The sequence below is a fragment of the Argentina silus genome (genome assembly GCF_951799395.1).
Source record: "Argentina silus genome assembly, chromosome: 6".
NCBI lineage: Eukaryota > Metazoa > Chordata > Actinopteri > Argentiniformes > Argentinidae > Argentina > Argentina silus.
In genome coordinates, this window is record NC_139660.1 from 14,672,659 (window position 1) to 14,694,678 (window position 22,020).

The 22,020-nt window shown below is 42.1% G+C and overlaps 1 protein-coding gene across 12 annotated transcripts in view; it reads left to right on the forward strand.

The window, feature by feature from the left end:
- Positions 1-567, forward strand: part of ephb3b (eph receptor B3b) — a 53,113-nt gene extending 52,546 nt beyond the window's left edge. For all 12 annotated transcript variants that reach the window (XM_083671121.1, XM_083671123.1, XM_083671129.1 and 9 more), the window contains one exon: positions 1-567. This exon is cut by the window's left edge and continues 957 nt beyond it. The gene's annotated coding sequence lies outside the window, so the exon portion shown is untranslated.
- The last annotated feature ends 21,453 nt before the right edge of the window (positions 568-22,020 follow it).

Below are 22,020 nucleotides of genomic sequence, written 5' to 3' on the forward strand. Positions count from 1 at the left end.
TGAAGGTGTATTATGTAAAAGGGCACATGCCTGAAAAGGATGAGGAGGAAGAACTTGCTGGGCTGGGGTGAAAGGTCAGAGGGTCATAGAGGTCACAGAGGTCAAGAGGTCAAACAAGAGCAGCCAGTTTGACCACCAGGTCCAAAGTCTTTGTGAATAAGACCTCTAACTAAGACCTGGGGGGAACTCAGGATCGTTTCATAGCATGGGAACATTGGCTCATCAACTGTGTTTTCTTACCATAATAATTGCTGTTTATTTGTCTATCAAGCCCTTCAATTTGATTATCTGTTCCATACTTTTTGGGAGATTTGTGTTTCAAAGATGGCCGGTCAAACCGAAGTACTCCCAATGGACGCTTTATGTGATGGGGGAGACGAGGACTGTGGCAACACAATACAAAGACCGAATGGCCTTTTGTGTGCGTTTGTGTGTATGTATATGTGTGTGTGTGTGTGTGTGTGTGTGTGTGTGTGTGTGTGTGTGTGTGTGTGTGTGTGTGCGTGTGTGTGTGCGTGTGCGAGAGAGAGAGAATGTGTTTGAATGTAAAGAGTTGCACACAAATACTGTACAATACAGCTTCAGCTACCCTCCACCGTGGAGCATTAACGCATGAACTGAACCATGACAAGGAACAATTATATCTGAAACAATTACTCTATATTCTGTGGACAACTGTTAATGTTTTTTATTGAATCCAAAACCGTATATATATATATATGCATCGTACAGAAACTGAGAACAACCATGAGAGACATTGTTTTTACTATTATCCGGATTTACAATTAATCTAATTCTAGTTTAATTTCTGAATATCCCCCAAAATGTATTTATTTACCTCCCCCCTGGACAAAAGGCCATCGGAATTGTGGACTTATTCTACGAACAATCAAGAGGAGGAGACCCAAGAGGATTCAGCAAATGAATTGATGATTATACAACAAAAAAATTACATATAAATTGGATATTGTATTTTTGTTGTTGTTCTAAACAGCCTGTACATGTTTTGTAACAAAAATAAGATAAATAACATGGTGGTGTTTTGAGAAACTGGGAAAGTGATGTTGTGAGCTATTTCATTCTGATTGAAGTGGGCAGTGAGCGAGGGATGTAGGAGAGGTATAAACAAAGAGAGTGAAAAAGAAGGGAGAGGTAGAGAGGAGAGGTATTAACCATTCTTAGACTGTGAGAGTGATGTTTCACCTACAACTTTCTGGCGTTTCCCCTAGCTGGGTGCAACACCCTCTCCCTTCTGATGTATGTATGCGTATGAGTGGGTGTGTGGTGTGAGAGTGTGTTTTCAGGTCACAATTTAATATGACCACCAAGACTCTTTAGCTGTACCAACCCTGCTCTCATTCTTACATAAAGAGGAGAATATTGTGTAGCCCTGTGATGCTGTCAGTAGTTGTCTTCCATGCACCTTTATCCAATGAAACTTCCTGACTATCCTCGATTCCTCAAATGCATCCAATGATTCATGGAGATTTAAAAATGTGTGTGTGTGTGTGTGTGTGTGTGTGTGTGTGTGTGTGTAGCTACATCTCAAGGTGATCATTTCCCATACTGGTACCAAGTCATCCCCATCCCCTCTCACTCCATGCATAGTTGTACCATTACAGGAAATAGTGTTACATCAATAGGCCCTGTCCACTGCTGTCTGACAAGTGGCCCACTGGTCCCGGCCTGTCAGACTGATTAACGCAGCGGGCAATCTGCCGCTCTGAGGAATACATTCACAGCCAGCGCAGACATACGGACGGGCCAGCCGACCTATGATTATCTGTCTTTTATTTCCTGTCCGGGGCTGCAATCATCCTGTCTCAGCTCTGGCTCTGTCTGATTAGTACAGTGCAGGATCAACAACCTTGGCCTGAAGACAAGGCTGAAATCTGGAGCGCACATTGAAAACGATAGCAGCTGCCCGCATCACCTAGACTGTGCCATTGGTGTTTGCCATAGAGGGGTAGACAAAGAAATGGAGTGTATCGTCAGGTGAAGGGGTGGGGTGGGGTGGGGGGGTTCAGACAGTTCTCTCTGTGTTGCCTGGGTAGGAGTTAATCAATGCAATATGTGAATATTATTAGTTCTGTGTGTAATGATAGTGTGATGTAGTGTCCGTGTGTAAAGTCTTGCCATATTACTCTTTCAGCCTTCTTTGAACCCTCTGAAAGCCATTCAGGATATTATGCAAAATGTCACGTCTCTTATTTTTGCCACAAGGACACACTAACTGTATTGATAACAATGATAACACTCTCAAAGTGCTTTGTTTTTACCCAATGGCTTTGAATGATGGTAATTCAAAAAGCACATTGACTTTAGAGCGCTGTAGCGCAGACAGCCAGTATCATTGAGTCCCTCAAAAAATGGAAGCATCATCTCCCCGTACATTAGAGGTAATACAACACTATAGGCAATGTCTGCGATGGAAAGAGAATAAATGAGTACCAGGAATGCAATCACAAACTCACTCACCCAAATCTCCAGGCAAAATATTCCTCCCTCTTTCCTCACTCAATCAGCTGAACTCCACTGTTACAAACAAGAGTGTGGCAAAACAAGACTGTGTTGATGAACGTGAAAGAGAGCGGGTTTAAACACAATCAGATGTCTGACATGCCCACTCATGAAAAATGGCAGCCCTGAGCTTGTATGAAGTATTGATGAGGTACACATGCTGTGCTATAAGTCTTGGGCTGTGTTCACTAGGCAGAACATGAGGGATGAGCTCTAATACTGTTGCACATGTTCAAATGATTTCAACTTTTTGCAGGTGAAAATATGAGAAAAACAAAAAAAATCACACTTTTAAGTCGATGTTCCTAACAGATGTTTTGAAGCCGACCTTCAATTGTCAACAGTTATTCCCCTTTCTGTGTTTCTGCTGACATGAAGATGGGATTACGTGTGTGTGTGTGTGTGTGTGTGTGTGTGTGTGTGTGTGTGTTGATAAAGGTGCTAGTATTATAATTTTATACTGAACCAGTCCGATCAGCAGACCCTACGTTATGTTAGACAGAGTATCTGTGTGCCAATGACCCCTTCGTTCTGTATGCAGGGGGTTTACACTATCCCGACATTCCCTTCCTACTCCGCCCAACCCCATCCCATCCAACTACATGACTCTACACCCCCTAGCATTTTCCTTGAATCTTTATTTTTCTCTGAATTTTTCTTTTCTTCATCTGTCACTGTTTTATATAAATATATACAATTTTTTAAACAAACTCACTTAACATGCCTGTCTTCTCGTCACTTTCAAAATCCATAAAGAAAAGAAAAGTGAGATGTTTAAAAGTACTGTACATGTATAGTGAGGAAAGGAAGAAATCGTTGAAAAATGCAATTGTTTATTCCTCTTTGAAAGCATTGAGATGTATTTAATGGTGCAGACAACAACAACTAATTGATAAAAATGATGCATTCTTGTAGAAATATTTTTAAAAGACCCTTTTGCAATTAAATTATTTAAGAAATGTGTCGATGTACTTTCCTGTCTGAGTCATTGTGTGGTGTGATGCATTTTATTGACTTATTTATTTCATTTCACCAATTGAAACCATTTAGTTTGACATTCATATTCATCACAAAAATGATATGTCTCGGTTGATACTGGAAACATTACCTCAACTTACTGTAAGATCACGATCTGCACAAAAACAAACAGACATCACATTCCCAGCCTTCACTTTTGTAATTGCCGTTAATGTTCCACATTCCAGACGTGTTCAAGGTTTTGTCCTCCTCCACCCACAGCCATCCACATGTTCTCTCCCTCTCTTTTTAGCTCTTTTTAGTTTCAAATAGGTTTAGGCCATATTATTCCCTCTGCTTAAAAAAGGCTTTAGGACATGTAAGCCCTACTCCGTCCAACGATTTTTTTGTGTGTAATACCATTTTTCATCTTAATAGCTTTAGGCACCTGACTCATAGATATTGATCCTTCGAAAAAGTTACAGAGAGTTCAGCCATTCTTAAAAGTGGAATCTGGGATTAGTAACCTAGCCTACTTGTAAATGTATAGCCAATGATTCTTGAAGAATATAACTATAATACAATACAAATGCCTCATGAGCTTTGTTCTATTGTCTTACCCCATAAAACTATAATTGTGATCTTATGGATCCTATGAATTTGAGAGTGGTTACATTTATCCAGCAGGGCGACTGCTTTCTTGTTGTTTGAATCCCAGATTGCCCCATTGATAGTACTTCAGCTGCTTTGTTCCTCACTCGTATTGAGATCCTTCCTTTAAGTAAGGTGCAAATTAATTATACATTCCCATTCACTAAAGTTTAAAGGATTGTCAACAAGGTGTCCTGAAACCTAATAAAGAAGTAGAATATGAAATCTGCTTCCAGCTCTAATGCAGACACACATTTGTACTATGGATGGACTAGCAGGATAATCAGTTAAGTTCAGTTGCTTAGCCCCAAGTTCCTACCACACGCCTCACAACCATAACACCAAAGTTGTCTAATACACTTGAGAGGCATGTCAACAGCTTCAGACAAACAAACAGTGTATCATTCTCATACCCCCCAATTAATATCAACTCAACCATCTCCATAGACCCACACAAAGCTAATATTCTTGTTTTATAGTGAAAAAAAAGATGCATGGATCATGTGCTACACCTCCTCCGCCCCCTCCTCTCGTCCCCTGGCTCCCTTGTTCTCTCCCCATCCAATTAAAACAGAAGTCTAGAATCGGGCGGTTTCGGTGTCTGAGTAGAGCAGATATTTTTGACGCTCACCGCTAGATGCGCTCTGAGAAGTCTCAGCAGAGGATTATGGAGTTCTTTCGTCTGTAGCTGTGGCAGAATACATTTCATTTTGGATCAGAGAGTGGAAGCGGAGCACACACCAAGCCCTAGACGTTGTAGCCCTTTTCTCCCCACTGTTCCTTTTTAGATGATAGATTCACTTGGGCAGTCCCTCCGACATATATTAGGGCAGTGGAATTCAGGGGACACAGGGCTGCTATTGTTTGCTATCTCTTCATTTGCAATTGTAACCAGCTGCTGTCAGTCTCCTTTGTAAGCACTATGACATTACAGTGGCTGGGGCAGCACAAGAACCCTTGTAAAAAAAAAAAAAAAACACTAAAAAAAAAAGCAGAACGAGGACATATGATCGACTGTGAGATGTTTTGACTAGCCCAACAGCCAGCACTACTTTAGGAAAGTGTTCAATGTACAGTAGAGTATAACATTTCAATTTGAGGTACAGTAAATGGACTCATGCCAACATTAGGAAGGCTAACTGTTTGCTTTCCTGCGGATATTGATATTGTGCCACATTACTCACTGCTAGTGAATATTGATTATTTGTGGCCTATTTCATCAACGTATGTCACAATGAGATGGAGAATTATTGAGACGTCAATAAAGATTAATTTCTTATCCCCCGTGGTAGCTAGCTCAGGCAGCATTTGCATAAGTATCATAATGTATTAACACGTCTTAGCGATGTGTCGGTCAAAAAGAGGATCTATGCAGAGCATGATCATACATACACAGCATAGACAGAGAGAAATCCGTTCCCGTACATAGCCTCCTTCCCCTCTCCGCAAAGCCTCTCTCTTCTGTTCTGTCTTATTCCCCTAAGACTACTCCCTACCACTCCCTCTCTCCTTCTCTCTCTCTCTCTAGTTTTTTCGCCTTTCCTATCTCTTCTGCTCTAATCCCTTTCTTTCTCGTTAGCTTGGTGTGGCTAATTGGTCACGTCTGTACTGTGACATGGGGACCTGACATAATTGCCGGACAAATAGTGTAGCATTTAGCATCGGACCTGTCTGAGCTAAGCTGTGCAGACACCAACCGACTGGAAACCCTAATTATCACTCCAGAGCCACAACTTGCTAATTGGCGACGACTTCCAACAAAGAGCGGGGTAAGAGTGTGTGTGTGTGTGTGTGTGTGTGTGTGTGTGCATGTGTGTGTGTGTGTGTGTGTGTGTGTGTATGCGTGTGTGTGTGTGTGTGTGTGTGTGTGTGTGTGTGTGTGTGTGTTTGTGTGTGTGTGTGTGTGTGTGTGTGTGTGTGTGTATGTGTGTGTGTGTGTGTGTGTGTGTGTGTGTGTGTGTGTGTGTGTGTGTTTGTGTGTGTGTGTGTTAGTCAATTCCTATGAAAGCTCGCTACAGAAACAACCAAAGCCAAGACTAAGGAGGAAGAAATATGCACTAATCCAACAGGGAAATTTGCCTACAAGTGTGAGAAAATGTGTGTCATAAAAATCTTCTAATTGCTTTTCCAGTGGTCATCTGTTAAATGTCAGCATATGAATTGCAGAATCACAAATCACTGGTCTTATTATCATTTTATTATTTCGTCTTTCATTATACTATCTGTCCTATACATGACATCACTAATGGGAGGGGGCGGGGTGGATATTATTTATTACATTCCTCCCTGATTAGATATGGTATTTTCTTTATTCATGACCTGTCATAAAACATGGAGGATAGTTTTAATACATGCACCCCCTTATGATTTTTAAGGAAATTAAAAAAATATTCTCTATACCGTGGTAGGTGTTAGTGACATTGGAGCTAAACTTGTGGTCTGTTAAAGTCATACACAGTAATACGCATGTACAAGATATGCATCTCCATCGGTTTAAACTCTTCAAATTCTGCTTTAGTTAAACCAAGCCTGATGTGCTTCTCCCCCGCTCCAACCTCCCCCCCTAACCCTAACCCTACCCCCCCCCCCCACCCCCCCACCCCACACACACACACACACACACACACACACACACACACACACACACACACACACACACACACACACACACACACACACACACACACACACATATTTTAACCCCCTCCCTTTTCTTCTTTCCAAAGGGGGCACCCTGCATTGCATTCTCTGTCCCAGAACAAGTGTCCCATTGTTAGGGTATTTGGGTGCAGCTGCGGGGTCTCCTTCTCTCTCTGTCTGATGGATCACTAGCCATGGTGGATATCCCTGCCAAGGAAACATATTCCACAGGATTACCAGCATGCACAGAGATGCCTAAAACTTCACAGCCAAAATTCAACAGTCACTACTGATTTAACACAAATGACAGGTAGGTATAAAAACAATTCCAGGACATGTATTAATGAGATGTGCTCACATCCTGAGGCATAAAATCTGACTGGTTCCAATAGGGCTAAACAGGAGATACCACATGATTTACCATGAAACCCACATCGGCGTGGGACAGCAACAATCATGAATAGAACACACACATACTGTCCACCCACACAAACAAGATGCTTTGCAAGATAACGAATGGTGCTTCTTTCAACCTCCCACTGAACCAACATCCTCATCATAGTTCAGCAAACATCTCTCGGGCCTATGTGTGTGTGTTCTGTCTGTGTGTCTAGGTGAAGATGTTACTGTTTGAGCTGTGTAAGAGTAACTATTAGAGTATCAAAATTCCAACTGAGGTCCTTAAGAAAATTCCCAATCCTAATCTACAGTATTTACGGCATTCAGGAACTTTTAGACTTTAAGCTTCATGTTGGCTTCACGGCCATTTAATCAATAGGTGGTAAACATCGAGGATTTTCTTTTAATTAACAAGTTGACCTGGGTACCTTGAGCTGATTTTCACCATGCTCTACAGGGGATATTTGAGCATGTAGGCCTGGATGAAGAAAAAAATGTGTTTAAGTGAACAATTAATGATAATAACTCCCCAATAGAGCAAACACAATTATGACAGCATCTGTTGGTTATTTTTTTCCCCAGACATGAGCTTCCATCCTCCCTACTCTCCTGTGTCATCTACTGAGTATAATTAATAGCTTGTGCTTTCCACCAATGAAAGGCGGTCATGACATGGTGCCGGGTGTAGGTATTTTTTTTTTCTTCATTGGTGGTAGCTGTGGGAACAGAGGGAGGGGCTAGTTTCCATTTGACATCTCATTAGCCAGCCGTTGATATTTATCAGTCTTAATCAGAGTTGTGGCAGGTCCGATGTGATTACTTCCTGGGTGAGAAAGCAATCACGTCGCCGTCCTAGCTTGTCGTCCTTGATGCATCGGGGAAAAAAAGTAGATAGGAAAGAAGTGTGTGAAGGTGGTGAAAAATGAAATTGGGTATAAACAGCTGCATCCTGGAAACAGATGCCCCGGTTTTTTCCTTTATCTGTCCTTATTACAAAGCAAACACAGAGGATGGAATAAAGAACATCAAGTTCTGAACCTTTGAGATAATGGCCCACTATTTTTTGTTTTTCCCTCTTGAAGACACACACATAAGCTTGTAGGGTTCAGCGTGTATTTTAGGAGCATTGGGAGACTGACAAGATCGCACCGAGGATGTCTCAATCAACCTACCTGGGAAAAAAATAACTATACATTTGTGATTTACTATGCTGACCATGCTGGGTTGAAACAAATCCAAGATTTTTTCGACATGAACATGAGCGAACCTTACAAACAGAACTGATACAGTGATATCACTATATACAAATCTACCTCCAAAATAGCTGACCCGTAATGTATCATCGGAAACATTGCTTAAACTTGGTTGAACTGTTGATGTCCCTCATAAATCCTACACTATATTCACACATTAACATACTGCCAGGTGTCCAATCCTCTCCTTCCCTCGTTACCCCTCCAAGGGGGTCGGAGTGAAACCGCCTAATGCCAGGTGACAGGCAGACAAAGGCAAGGGCAATGGGAGGTGGTCGGTAATGTGTTAACATTCTTCAGGGCTTCGCAGCTGTGTTAGTTGGGTTGGAGAGCGAGGTGTTTTTATGTTCCACAACGTGTCAACTCATTACGAACTGGGCTTCACCTCTCTCACTGCCAATGACCTGTAAACACAACAAGAAGCCAGAGTTGTCATGAAACAAAGCGGCGGACGGGAAAACGGCCTATGAGAATGAGGTGAACACAGTGGGAAGGCGAAGCATTTCTCGCCAACAAAGGATATTGAAAAAAAAAAAACTCAAAAAGTGGGACATCTTCCATTAGCCGCGTGAGCGAGAGGCTGGCCATGTTCGGTCTGCCGATTTGTTGTTTTATTCGTCGCTTCCGGTTCTTTACCAACGCTACTCCAATGGCATTGGCGAACTCGTCCTTAGCTCCAGCGACAGCAAGGCGGAGTCAGCTCAGATGAATTTGATTGGACCAAAGTAACCGATATGTGACCCCGCTCGTGGCTAGACTGTGACATCATTGCGGACGGGGTCATTCAAAGGACAAATCATGTTGCATTCTGGGAAATATGATGTGGTGATAGCGTGACGGGAGAGGACAAAAATGGAGGACAGAGGTAATCATTGAAAAAACTCTTAATATTTCTGTGAAACTAGGTTTAAGAAACTAGATTTAAGAAACATTACATCAGCCTTGTTCATTTGAATTGAATTTGGCTGATCATATGGAAATACTATTAAAAGGAACACTTTAGGCAAATAAATTCAAGAAATGTATTTCAAATAACATACATTTGATTAAGAATCCAAAAAGTAGTTGAGCTGTAATTGTAATAATAGTAATTGTAATAATAATAATTGTATAATGATAATTGTAGCAATGACATACATAAATACAAGATACCACGATCAATACAGAAGTATTTGATTCTCAGTGTATGATGTGTGTTTGATAACCAATAAAGAAGAGAATAGACACACTGTAGCCACACATTCTTCCTTAACGGAGATACTGTATAAGTTAAATTTACCAGACTAGTCTTTCATAGTAAATTGTAAATTGTAAAGTCTATCAGGGTAAATGGTGTCCAATAAAAAACAATAAACGGATCATAGAGAGTCATAGTTAGCTGCGGCAATTATGGTTCATTATGTTCTGGATCGTTAGTGGGAAGCAGTCAAATCACAGACATTAGCAATCTGAATCAAAAGCTAGATGTTGTACATTAAAAGAGACACAGATAACGTGTCACATTAAAACTATGAAAAGAAAGTGTTAATTTGATACATTATGGCAAATATCAAATATTTCACAGTTTGAAGCGTTAAAGAGAGATATTCATGGTCCTCAAAGGAGACACATTTACATGAAAATAAACCTGCATAATTACTTATTTAATTTTATTTAATTTTATTTAACCTTTATTTTAGCAGGGAGTCCCATTGAGACCAAGGTCTCTTTTACAAGGGAGCCCTGCATACACACAGTTTACAATAATACATAACGCACATACAAAATTACAACATAAAACACAATCAATAATAACAAAAAATTTTCAACAAAAAGGTCCTCAATCAAAAGTTTAAACTGCCCTAGCGGCACCAGAGCAACCAATTGAAACGTTCTCTGCAGATTGTTCCAGCAGTGAGGTGCACCATGGCAGTGAAATCTGTCCTAAGACTATAAATTATTTTTTATTGTATTTTACTGTTTACTGTACTAATATTTCTAGTTATATGCTCTCTCTGTTCTCATCCATCTTTCCTCTTCTCTCTTAATTCCTTTCTCAATTCCCCCTATTCATCGTTCTCTTCCACTTTTGCACAGATGGTTGCATTTCACAGTCCCTGGGGTGTACAGTACCTGTACACAGCTGGCTGGAATCTGTCTACAATGTGTGTGTGTGTGTGTGTGTGTGTGTGTGTGTGTGTGTGTGTGTGTGTGTGTGTGTGTGTGTGTGTGTGTGTGTGTGCGTCCGGGCGTGCATTTGTACGTGTGTGGTGTGTGCCTGCCCGCATGTGTGTGTATCATGGGGAGGGTGTTGCTGCATTAACATCTAAACAACATCCCACCTGACAGGGCTGGGAAAGGGATTTAAAAAGCAGGTAGAAATTGTCCTCCTAGCCAACACACACGGTTCAGTAGCCCTCTGTGATATGATAAAGTCTGTCACGTAGTTTGAAAGACGTGTTCGTCGGTTATCAACAAGCACCAACACAGCACACAATCACCTAGTCAACTCCTAGCTATCACAACTGCTCATGTGTCATATCTTATTTCATGTGGAGTAGTTGCTCTGCTGTCGCCATATATTGTTTGTTTCTGTCAATTTGTGTTTGACTTTGACTATACAATACAAACCATTACTTCCTATGCAATTTCTGGACAAATATTTACTCTGCCTCAGGTAAATAACTATTTCTCAAGACATTGCCAACAACACGCAAGCCCATTGTGAAAATGCACAACATTTCTACGAGCTCTGTCTGCAAAATCTGAATGGTCTGCAGTCCAGCCTTTCTACAATGACATGTAGTCTGACCATAGTACTCCAAAAGTATTCCCAGTTTTTTTTTGCTTGTGATCTATGAGTGATTCTGCTCTGTTAGTGACTCATAAAGTGATTTCTGCTCTGTGAGGGAGTCTGTGACTTTGTGAGTGACTCTCTCTTGCCCTGTGCGTGAGCCTGACATTTGGTTGATCTGTTTTTACAGGCTGTTCGCTAATGTGACACACACACACACACACACACACACACACACACACACACACACACACACACACACACACACACACACACACACACACACACACACACACACACACACACACACACACATTGTATGATTCACCTTGAACAGGCAGGTAATGAGGTCTCTCCCAGTGGAGAGCGAGGGGGAATTGGATTGATTTGACTGTGGAGACTGGCGGCGGTTATGTTAATGCATCTTTGTGCCGTTGAAAATGGGGCACTCTAATCGGCCGCCTAATTTCTCCCAATCTCTTCTCCCCTTTTCCCCCCCTCTTTGATCCTCCACGCCTCTAGCCCCATAATCCACATGACCATCTGCCCCTTCGGAGAGGTCAGGTCAGGGCATGGTCTTGTTATCCAAATATAATTTCTACTGGTGAGAAATGGTGTAGGTCTACTGTACAATAAGGGTTTCCTTTCTTTCTTTTTTTTTCGCTTCCCATCTATCCTTTCTCTTTTTTCCATCTTCTGCTGTCTCCACCCCCCCTCCCCTGCGGACATAAACACATGACTGAAGGAATTAAGTGTGCGTGCTATCAGCATATATAGAATCCACATTGCACATGCTCAGTGCACTGTGCTGTGTTACACCCTCCCCATCTCTCTCTATCTCCCAGAATTGTATATGAATGTACGCTCATATGAATACACTGTAGCCCCTGAACCAACCATTATTATGTGTGGTGATTCTATATGGACATAAATACAATCCTCTGTCTTTCACTCACACACACACACACACACACACACACACACCCACACACACACACACACACACACACACACACACACACACACACACACACACACACACACACACATTTTCTATTTACAACTGTATGCAAGTGTTTCAGTTTCTTTGCATATGAGTGTTGCCCTTCAGTGTATATTTACAGGGGAGCAATCATTTAAACAAAGACACATGAAGCTATAGTTGGATAGTTAATACTCTAAAGCATGCACCACATCATTTAAGTCAAGCCTACATGTTCTACTGTACACATAAGCCTGGGGAGAGGAGTCACTAGTACTGTTTGAACAGTACATTAAATATCCCTACTTGTATGACGAAAGTTGTTATGCAATTATTCATGTAGTTTGTCGCCTGTTTATTCCCTCGGTGGTGGGTATTTGTCACACGGAAGCTAAAAGTCCTTTCACACTTGCCTTGCACAGCAAATAAAGACACAGCCCATTACATTCTGCTCAGATCTGTAAGTACCCCTATTGCAGAGGGCTAAAAACGCAGCACCGTATGCTGTGCAGTCAGTGACAGAGCGCTAGCAGTGATGAATAGCTTTCAATCTGAGCACAGAATGGGTTCAGGAACCTTACGGAAAGGGTTTAGTCACATAATTGCTAATGGGAGGAAAGGCTATTTGGGTTACTTTGTTGGAAATTCATTAGAATCTGATGGGGTGCCCTAGTTGGTATGCATAAAAAACATTTCACCTTGTGAAAAGTGGAATATATTTTTTAACTCACTGGTCTTTGCCTTAATTTGTATTCACTTCCAACGCTGAAGTTTGTGTGAGGTTAGAGAGTTTGGTAGTACTTTATTTTCCTGGGGGGGTGAGGATACTCTACTGCCCCTAGTGGTGGGGACTAGAGCCTGTTGTCAGGATAGCTAGCAACCTGCGGTGGGGCATAACTAAAATATTAGCCACCTCAGCCCCATAAAGAGGTCATACTTGGAATAAAAAAAAATTTGAACAAAAGATTTAGGCACCTTTGAATGTTTTTTTAATGGTGAGCAGCCACAATTGGTGGGATTATTTAGTATGGGAACACTTAAGGCACTCATTTGTAGTTTATAAGTGTTTAAGAAGTAGCTAATTAGCCAGTTGCTAGCCTTTATTCAATGTTTTCTTATTCTCATGTTATAAGTCATGTAGTAACTGGCTAGTTAGATGTGATTTCAGCAACCCTCCAAATTACTAGCTCACATCCAGAGATTGAACCAGCAACTTTGGGGTTACTGGCTAGCCTCCATAACCCTAAGGCCAACCTTGCCCCCAATAACATTGTCGTGTGTGTGTTTGGGTGTGGGTGTTGGAGTTACTGGCTACCCTCCCTAACCTCAAGGCCAACCTTGCCCCCAATAACATTGTTGTGTGTGTGTGTGTGTGTGTGTGTGAAGGGTGTCTTGATATGTGTTCACTAAAATAAAGTGCTAACAATATTTGTTTTGTATATTTGTATTATTTCTCCAAGCAGACATACCGTATACTGCGAATGATACACTGTGTAACCTTGTGTGGCATGGAGCACATTGCATTACCCTTGAACTAGTTTTCATGTTTGAACCAGCTCTTGACGTGACAAAGCTCTGACACCCCTGTGGTAAAGCTTTGTCAAAAACTCAGTCTGAGGAGGAAGGGAAGGGGGGTTGGTCTAGCCCAGGCTGCAGCCTGACATGAGTGACTGCCCCCCCTCCCCAACCCCCCCGCCCCCGAAGCAGCAAGAGAGCAGCAGAGGTCACAGGCAAACTGAGAAAATAGCGACTCAGTCACCGTGGCCCAGGACAGTGATTTGACCCCCACGGAGGAGTGAGCATTTGAGTCGTGCTTCTGCCCCGCAGGACACCATGTTCTCTCCGTGCTAACAGGGCTAACGGGGCAAGTGGTGATGGGCCAGACAGTGACCTCTGAACTTCAGCTGAACTCGAGTGTTACTGCCACCAGCAAAAGAGATCATCTCCATGGCATCTGAGAGGTGTCACCAGCTCTCACTAATGATACATTGTGGTGGATTGATGATAGTTAATATCTGCAGGTGAAATGCTGGAACTGGTTATGAGTCTGTATGTATGAAGTGCACTGTTGTAGTATACAACAATATTTTCAATCTCACAATGATAAATGACTGGATTATGATTAGCATATCTAAAATGATGCGCCATTCCATTTTACCCCATAATTATATCACTGTAAAGGCAATTCACGATGAGTGGATCCAAAGAAAGGTAAGTGATTTGTTTAGGAGCTTTGGTTTCTGTATACCTCTATAATGTGAAACCGACAAATGACACTTTGATGTGATTAACGTCACATGAAGAAGATAAATCAAGCTTTATACGATGGCAGCATTTATGGAGAAACTGGATCGACATCTGTTTTACCTCTGAGTACCCAATCCCCTCTGTAACCTGATATTGTTTCATCCATTTGCCTAGTACATTAATATCCCTCCCTCCCCTACCTCATCCTCCTCTACTCATTCCAATTCTGGCATACGTTGCCCCAAAGTGGAATAAAACACGATTAATGATTTCAATTACATTGACCCTGCACTCACGTTTACAGTCCTCAGGCCTGGGCAAGGACTGAGTTTGGTGGTTGGAGGACGTTTACTAGAGGGGTGATTCAGTGAAGGCCGAGGATTTGTGCTGGCTCATCACAGGAGAACAGCAGCCCTCTTTGTGTTGAGAGCCTTCCCCCCTTGGCTCAGCTTTAAAAGCACACCACAGCCCACATCGCTGCCTCTGCTGCTACTGCCCTCTCCTTCACTGCAACTTTTACTACACTCAGGATCCAATGCATCCGGAGGGGTTTAGAGGAGAGAGAGAAGTGAGAGAGGGAGGAAGGGAGGGAGAGAGGGGGGAGTAGAGGAAGAGAGAGAGGGAGGGAGAGAGAGGAAGAGAAATAGGGAGGTAAAGGAGGGAGAGAGAAAGAGAAGACACATGCAAATTGGGAAAAATAGGATTTGCTCAAATATTGAGCTTTGGGTCAGGAATATATGGTTGCAGAATCATTGAGTTGCAGGTATGTGGTAACAAGTGTTCAATATAGTCGTAGAGGCTATAGTTCTAGAGAGAGATAATGAAGTTCCTGTCATTGTTTTGTGGTATACTTTAAGCATAAGGTTCCCTAGGGAGATCTTGAATATTAATGATATGAGGAAAAAAACACATGCAAATTCAAAGCCACCAACCATCGCAATGTAAGGCCGACTGTAATATATGAACATCTGTGTCTGCCTTGAGAACTTCCCTGGGGAAAATTATAGGATAAAGCATGACAACAAGTGGCAGCACCAGAATTCAATCACCTTATGAATAGGCTTTAACAATTTAATTTAATTTGGTGTTAATTTGATTGTTAATGTTGTTCCATAGCTTATAACATTACACAGTATATGGCCTCTGTTTTTGCCACGGTATCTGGTTGCACTTCAGTACCGGCTGCCCTTATTTCTTGCTAAATTAATATCTGTAGACCTATACTGTACACGTGTCATTATCTATTTACACTAAGTCTCTGGTAAGGTGTTATTTTCTGTGGTGAGATTCCGCCGCCTATTCATTGAATGCGGGGCTGCTGTGCCACAGAGCAATTGTTGGGTCGACACAACGCCACTGTCATTCACCACGGTGTTAAATATGACTCTGCTGAACAATTACTACAACAAGAAAAAACAGGTGTCTCTCTTCCAACCACCAACTTCAAAGGGCTCCGTTGTCCTTTGAAGTTCAGCGTGCCAATACCTGTACATAACAGATAGACAGCAATCCCATTTGTCTGTAATTCCTCCTTTTCAAACCCCAGCGCAGAGCAAATAGGAGGAGAAGAAAAGATAAAATACAAAACAAAATGTGTAAAGTGGATTCGTTCGTTGCCTATAATCTTCCCCCACTGAAAACACAGAAACGCAAACTCGCCGCCATGGTCAGGCACAACAATGTCCTTTTCAGTGGCAGTGAAAGAGTTTCATGTAGCTCCCTTTTCTATGTGGTACTTTGAGCCTTATCCAGTTATTCAAATCAGTATGAACGGCAATGTGTCATTTTAGAGGGGACAGAAAAAAACCCTGAAATGCTTTGATATGGGGAAACAAAAGGAGGAGAACCGGCAGAGAGCAATATGAGAAACACAGACAATCCACTGATCCTCTTTAGTCAGCCTTGGCATTCCTCTGTGGCTGTGGAGAGGTTAGGGATAGAGAAGCTCTAGATTTAGACAGGCCTCAGGCTTCAGGCCTAGTCACTTGGGGTGTGAGAAACCACATACAGAGGGCCCCCCGATAGAAGAGGGTGAGGCATTCTGGGAGTGTCAGTCAGACTGGGGCCAGAGTGACACGAGGGGCTTATGGTGACGGACGATGAGACAGGGCTTGAGGGCGACGCAGGAATTTACAAATGTCAGCACCATATCCATCATCCCTTAGTATTATTGAATGCAAGAACTACAACGCATAATTGTTAATTAGCTAGGCCATGAACTCACTATAAAAAAGTGCACATTCCTTGGCGCCCCCTTGCTCTACCCCTCTGGCCCTATCTGTTCACAATTGGGATAAAGATTGGTCTTCTCCTGAGACCCACCCTCCTCCATCATTTGAGAAAACAAAAGAGAGGGAGGAGAAAAGAGGAAAAAAGGCCATTCAGGGTTCTGAGAGTGTTGCTTAACAGGATTAGAATTGGATAGAATGAGGTAAACAGCGCTATCCTGAATGGGGGGCCAATGGGATCGGTGTTTGCTGAGGGGTGGTGGTGGGAAGACAATGGCTAGATTAGCCATCTGTGGGGCTTGAGATGCCATCGTTATTAACAGGCTTAGGCCCCCACAGCCACCCGTTTGCATAAAGTCAAGCCCAGGGAACGGTGAATGGGTTGCACCCAGTAACAGGACTGACCCCTCCAAGCATACACACACACACACACACACACACACACACACATACATACATTTATTAGAACCCCATTCTCCTCTCCCAAAGGACCCACCAACAAGCCCCCTAGCTCAAACCCAACGGTATACAATTTAACATCTGCCTTGTCTTTCATTCGGGTAGATAGATCGTTGTGATTTTGCATAAAACCAGGCATCCTTCTGAGACTTGTGACTCACACTGGGACTTGATTCAAGTATTTACAGCAAAGCAAAGCAAAGCAGGAGGATAGTGAAGTGGAACAATGGAGGCTGTTCACATTGGGCACAGATGTCTGTTTATATACCCAACTGAATATGTTGTGAACTGCATAGTGCCCTGGGACATATACAAACCATGCCAAGTTCAATGGCCATGATCTTTACCATAGGGTTTAATCATCCATGAATGCACAGGCTTTCATGTTGACTCAATAACTGGCATGCAGCAGCGTGTTTAAGTTATCGATTTGGTTTGGATCAAGTTTGGGGTGAATTCCTTTTTAATTCCATCAATTCTGGGAGTGAATTCAAATTAAGTAATTGTAAAAGGGGCATTCATTTTCAATTGCTTTTCAATACTTGAAATCTGAGTATCTGGGGGCACCGTATGTTCCAGTAGTCAGGACTGACAGGACTGATCCCCCCAATGTTCCAGTAGTCAACAACTCAACAACTGTGTGTGTTCTTTACATTCTTCTGTAAATTAAAAAAAAAAGCTTTGGAATTTGGAATGGAATTGGAGTCTCAAAACACTTCCTGCATTGAAGTATCTGAAATGGAATTTGCCCCAACCCTGGTTTGGATATCAAGCCTGTTTCACATTATGTACTCTACTAACTTGGTTGAATTGTGATTGTTGCATAAATTCTACTTTGCGCACATCGACATTCTACTCCAATGTATGTTGAGTTCCTTGAAGATTTCGTCCTGTATACAGTATAGGACCTGCTGTTATTTGACAATTACATTTATGGCATTTAGCAGACGCCTTTATCCAAAGTGACTTACAACAAATACATTTGTTTAAGTAAGTGAATCATCTATCCATCAGTCATCATAAGATAAAATAATCAATGCTCAGACCAGGGGCCATTGGCAGTCACAATGCTAGAAGAAGATTTTTAATTTTATTTATTTATTTATTTTTAACAGGAGAGAAATGTGTACAGGGGGGTAGTGTAGGTGAAGAGGTCTCTAGGGTAAAGGTTAGGGTTTAGTACAGGGGGGTAGTGGGGGTGAAGAGGTCTCTAGGGTTAGGCCTAGTACAGGGGGGTAGTGGGGGTGAAGAGGTCTTTAGGAGGGACTGTTAAGATGTAGCCTGAAGAGATGAGTCTGCAATCTACGGCGGAAGATTGGTAGTGAATGGTAGACAATGGCATCCTAGTAGATCCTAATCCTCACCTTGGATCAGAATCCACAAAAATTGCAAAACAAACATTGATTGCTGTCCACTGTGTTGCTTTAAGGACTGTCATTCAACATACAGTACGTGACTCCCGAGGTGCAGTTACCTAACAAGATCACCGCTGGGCCATCTGGTCTCCCTTCACTCTCTTTGTGCTAGTGAATAGGACACCTAGGTGTGTGTCTCCTGCTTTGTGTCTGTCATTGTTACCTACCTAGCTCTGTAATCTCTTTTTCTCCATCTCAATCCACAATGACCAAAGAAGGTGGCCTACATTGCTCAGGGAGAATAGACATTGTTAGGTCTAATTGTCAGTGCACCGTCCCAAGAGATGGGAAAGGAGTGCCAGCTACGAGGAGCCGCTAGAGTCAATTATGTAACACAGGAGGAATGTGCCGGCTTGGCTTACATGATGGAAGATAATTTCATATAGTAGCTGGCTTACTGCGAGTTTGACATGGTCAAAGTTTGACACTTTTTTCTCACATCTGCCCTAGGTAGTTCCCCCCACTTCTCAGTCTTTTCCTGCTCCCCCTTTAATAAATCATACACTGCTTGTGTAATCTGGCGGTTTGTCACTCTAAAGAGTAACTATTATTATTATTATTGTTATTGTTATTATTATTATTATTATTATTATTATTATTATTATTATTATTATTACTACTACTAATTCTTTCTGTTGACCTGATCTAGGGGGCTGCTGCTGTACGTCCTTTGTACCTGTCAGCTCATGTGTGGCCCATTTTGCACACATTGATTCAAATGAGCCATTTAACCGACCACTCAGTCTCCAGTCGTTTACCTGCCCAGGGGCTGCTGAATTTACAGTGGAAGTAAAAGCTGTTTGCTTAGACTGATTAGCGCCATTGTCTCCATTAGCCCCGATGGCGCTTAGCATGTGAAGTGGCACTCTCCCACTGCCGCCATTTGCAAATGAGATCCCGTTTAATGGATGATCCAATTGTTCATTAGTACTCCACATGGCGAAATGATACACCGCTCAAAAATGTAGATGGGTTGTTTTTTCAATAACCTTTCAAGTGGTTTTTCAAACATGGCCGCCCTCTGTGTGCTGTGTGGGTGTAAGTAAGTGTTGTAGGTTATGTTCTCTTCTCGGGTTGGGCAGAAAAGTACTCGCCATAGTAGCAACCTCATGTTCAGTTCTGGGTAGTGGTTTTGCATGTAGTAAAAACCAGACGAATACACTTGGGTATCCGAAGGTATCAGTTGATTGAATTATTAACATCAAACATCACAGAGCATCCGATTGTGAGGGTTGGAAGCATGATTGTACAAGGATACGATTGAGAGGAATGTATTATTTATTGTCTACCCCCCAACCCTACTCTGAAATACATGAATATCAATGTAGTTGTGAGGGGGAGCATGAAAAAACATTTATGGTCAAGTGGGCGCCCAGAATTTGTGCCAGCTTTTACAAAGACTCTGAGAGTGGGAACATTTTTCTTGAGCCAACAATAGAGAAGTATATGATATGCTGTCGTCTTTTATCTGTTCATAACAACTAAAGCGTCATTTGGAATATGCTTTATGAAGGTGGGATTATTCCAACTTTATTGGGCCTTTAAAGGTACTGTCTATTGCAGTGTTCTTAACATGACAATGATAAACAAATGAATGATCAAGAAATCTGATCTGGTGGCCAATTGCACAGATACACAGCATTGTCATGAGTTCCTCATAGTCACCTCCCTCCCTCATAGTCACCTCCCTCCCTCATCGTCACCTCCCTCCACACTGCTGCAGCTCAAACCCCAGGGTCAACACGAATCCCCAGATCTTCTCTTCTGGTCCAAGACATCAGGGATGGTATGCAATTTCCCTGGCAGTCTATCTGTAGTTTGGCTCTTCCAGGTAAAGCAGTGCTCCATCTGGGACCAATAAAGCAGGCTCCATAGGGGATTGCTGAGGTCTGCTCTTGTGGTCCATTTGCGTTGGAGATTAGGTGTCTCTGTAGATTAGGCCTGACAGGATGCCACAGCTCATCCCTCTTCTTCTTGGTATGTGTACGCACCGCTGGGCTGCTCCACAGGCAGCTAATGCGCCCTTAGCAGGGCCCCTCTCAGACCCGCATCTTCTATAGAGAGTGTGTGTACACACACACACACACACACACACACACACACACACACACACACACACACACACACACACACACACACACATACACACACACACACGTTGAGGGATAAATATGCATACAGAGTTTGATACACTCAGGCACTCAACAAGAGAGAGATGGGGAAGGATTAGAGAGAGAGAGAGAGAGAGAGAACTGACAGACAGACAAACAAACAATCATATACACACAAACACAAACATACACACACACACACACACACACACACACACACACAGACTGGCAGAGGTACACCTCAACATTACACGCAACAGGCCTCTCTTATCTTTTTAGAAGAAAGCCGGAGCAACTCAAGCCAGGAGTAGCAAGACACACATATTTCCACACACATGGTTCTAGTTATCCTGACATATATCACGCTCAAATTAAATGGCATTACCCATAACGTAGGAGAAATCTCGCGTGCAATCACATTTCAACGTTGAAGTTAAAACTAGACTCAGACTGTGTTCTTCTTCTGAGCATCTTTTCTAGAAAGCAAATATAAATGTGTTCTTCCATTGTCCAGACTTTGCTTGTGCTTTTTCCAACGTGACCTTTTAGTAAAGAGGTAAACCTTTATCGTTGTTGGGTTCTTATTACAGTTACTGTTGAGTGTGGCAGGGCTTTTCACCACAATCAGCAAAATACATACATACTGTATGTTGAGCATGTGACACACACAAACACAGACACACAGACACACCACACACACACACACACACACACACACACACACACACACACACACACACACATACATTGAATCAATGCAGACAATCCTACATGTGGTTAACTACGCCACAAAGGCCTGTTAATGGGCTTTTGGTCTTTTTCGGTCTCCCGGGTTTTGATCATAAGCAATTAATTTCATCATCTGTGTTTATTTTAAGTGCTGAGCATTGTAATTCATCATCTTGAGTAAGTGCGGTTTCTGTTTCAGTCTGTATGTTAATCCATTACAAAGTGAGTTTTACACTGAGAGGATGATAAAAGGCAGAAGGAGGAAACACCAGGGACAGTTATGTACACAGTGGCACAATGGGAGACATGCAAATGAGAATCTCTCCTCAGTTGTTTCAGGTTCAGATAACACTAAAACGCTTGTTTGGAACAAGGAGGCTTTTACAAAATATACTTGGATTTCATTGTTGTTTTCCCCTCTTTCTTTTTTCTTTTGGAAAGAAATGTCCAGCTGCCGCAATACAATGAAATGTTTCCTGTGCAATACATTCCCTTTTTATGTTGGTATTATTTGACGTTCAGTTATGAATATATATATATATATAGTTGTTGGTGTATATCTTTTGATGTATTCATGAATATATTAAATTGCATCCTACGACAGCATATGCCATTTCACTTCTTAATAACATATCAAACTGTAGACTGCAGCAACT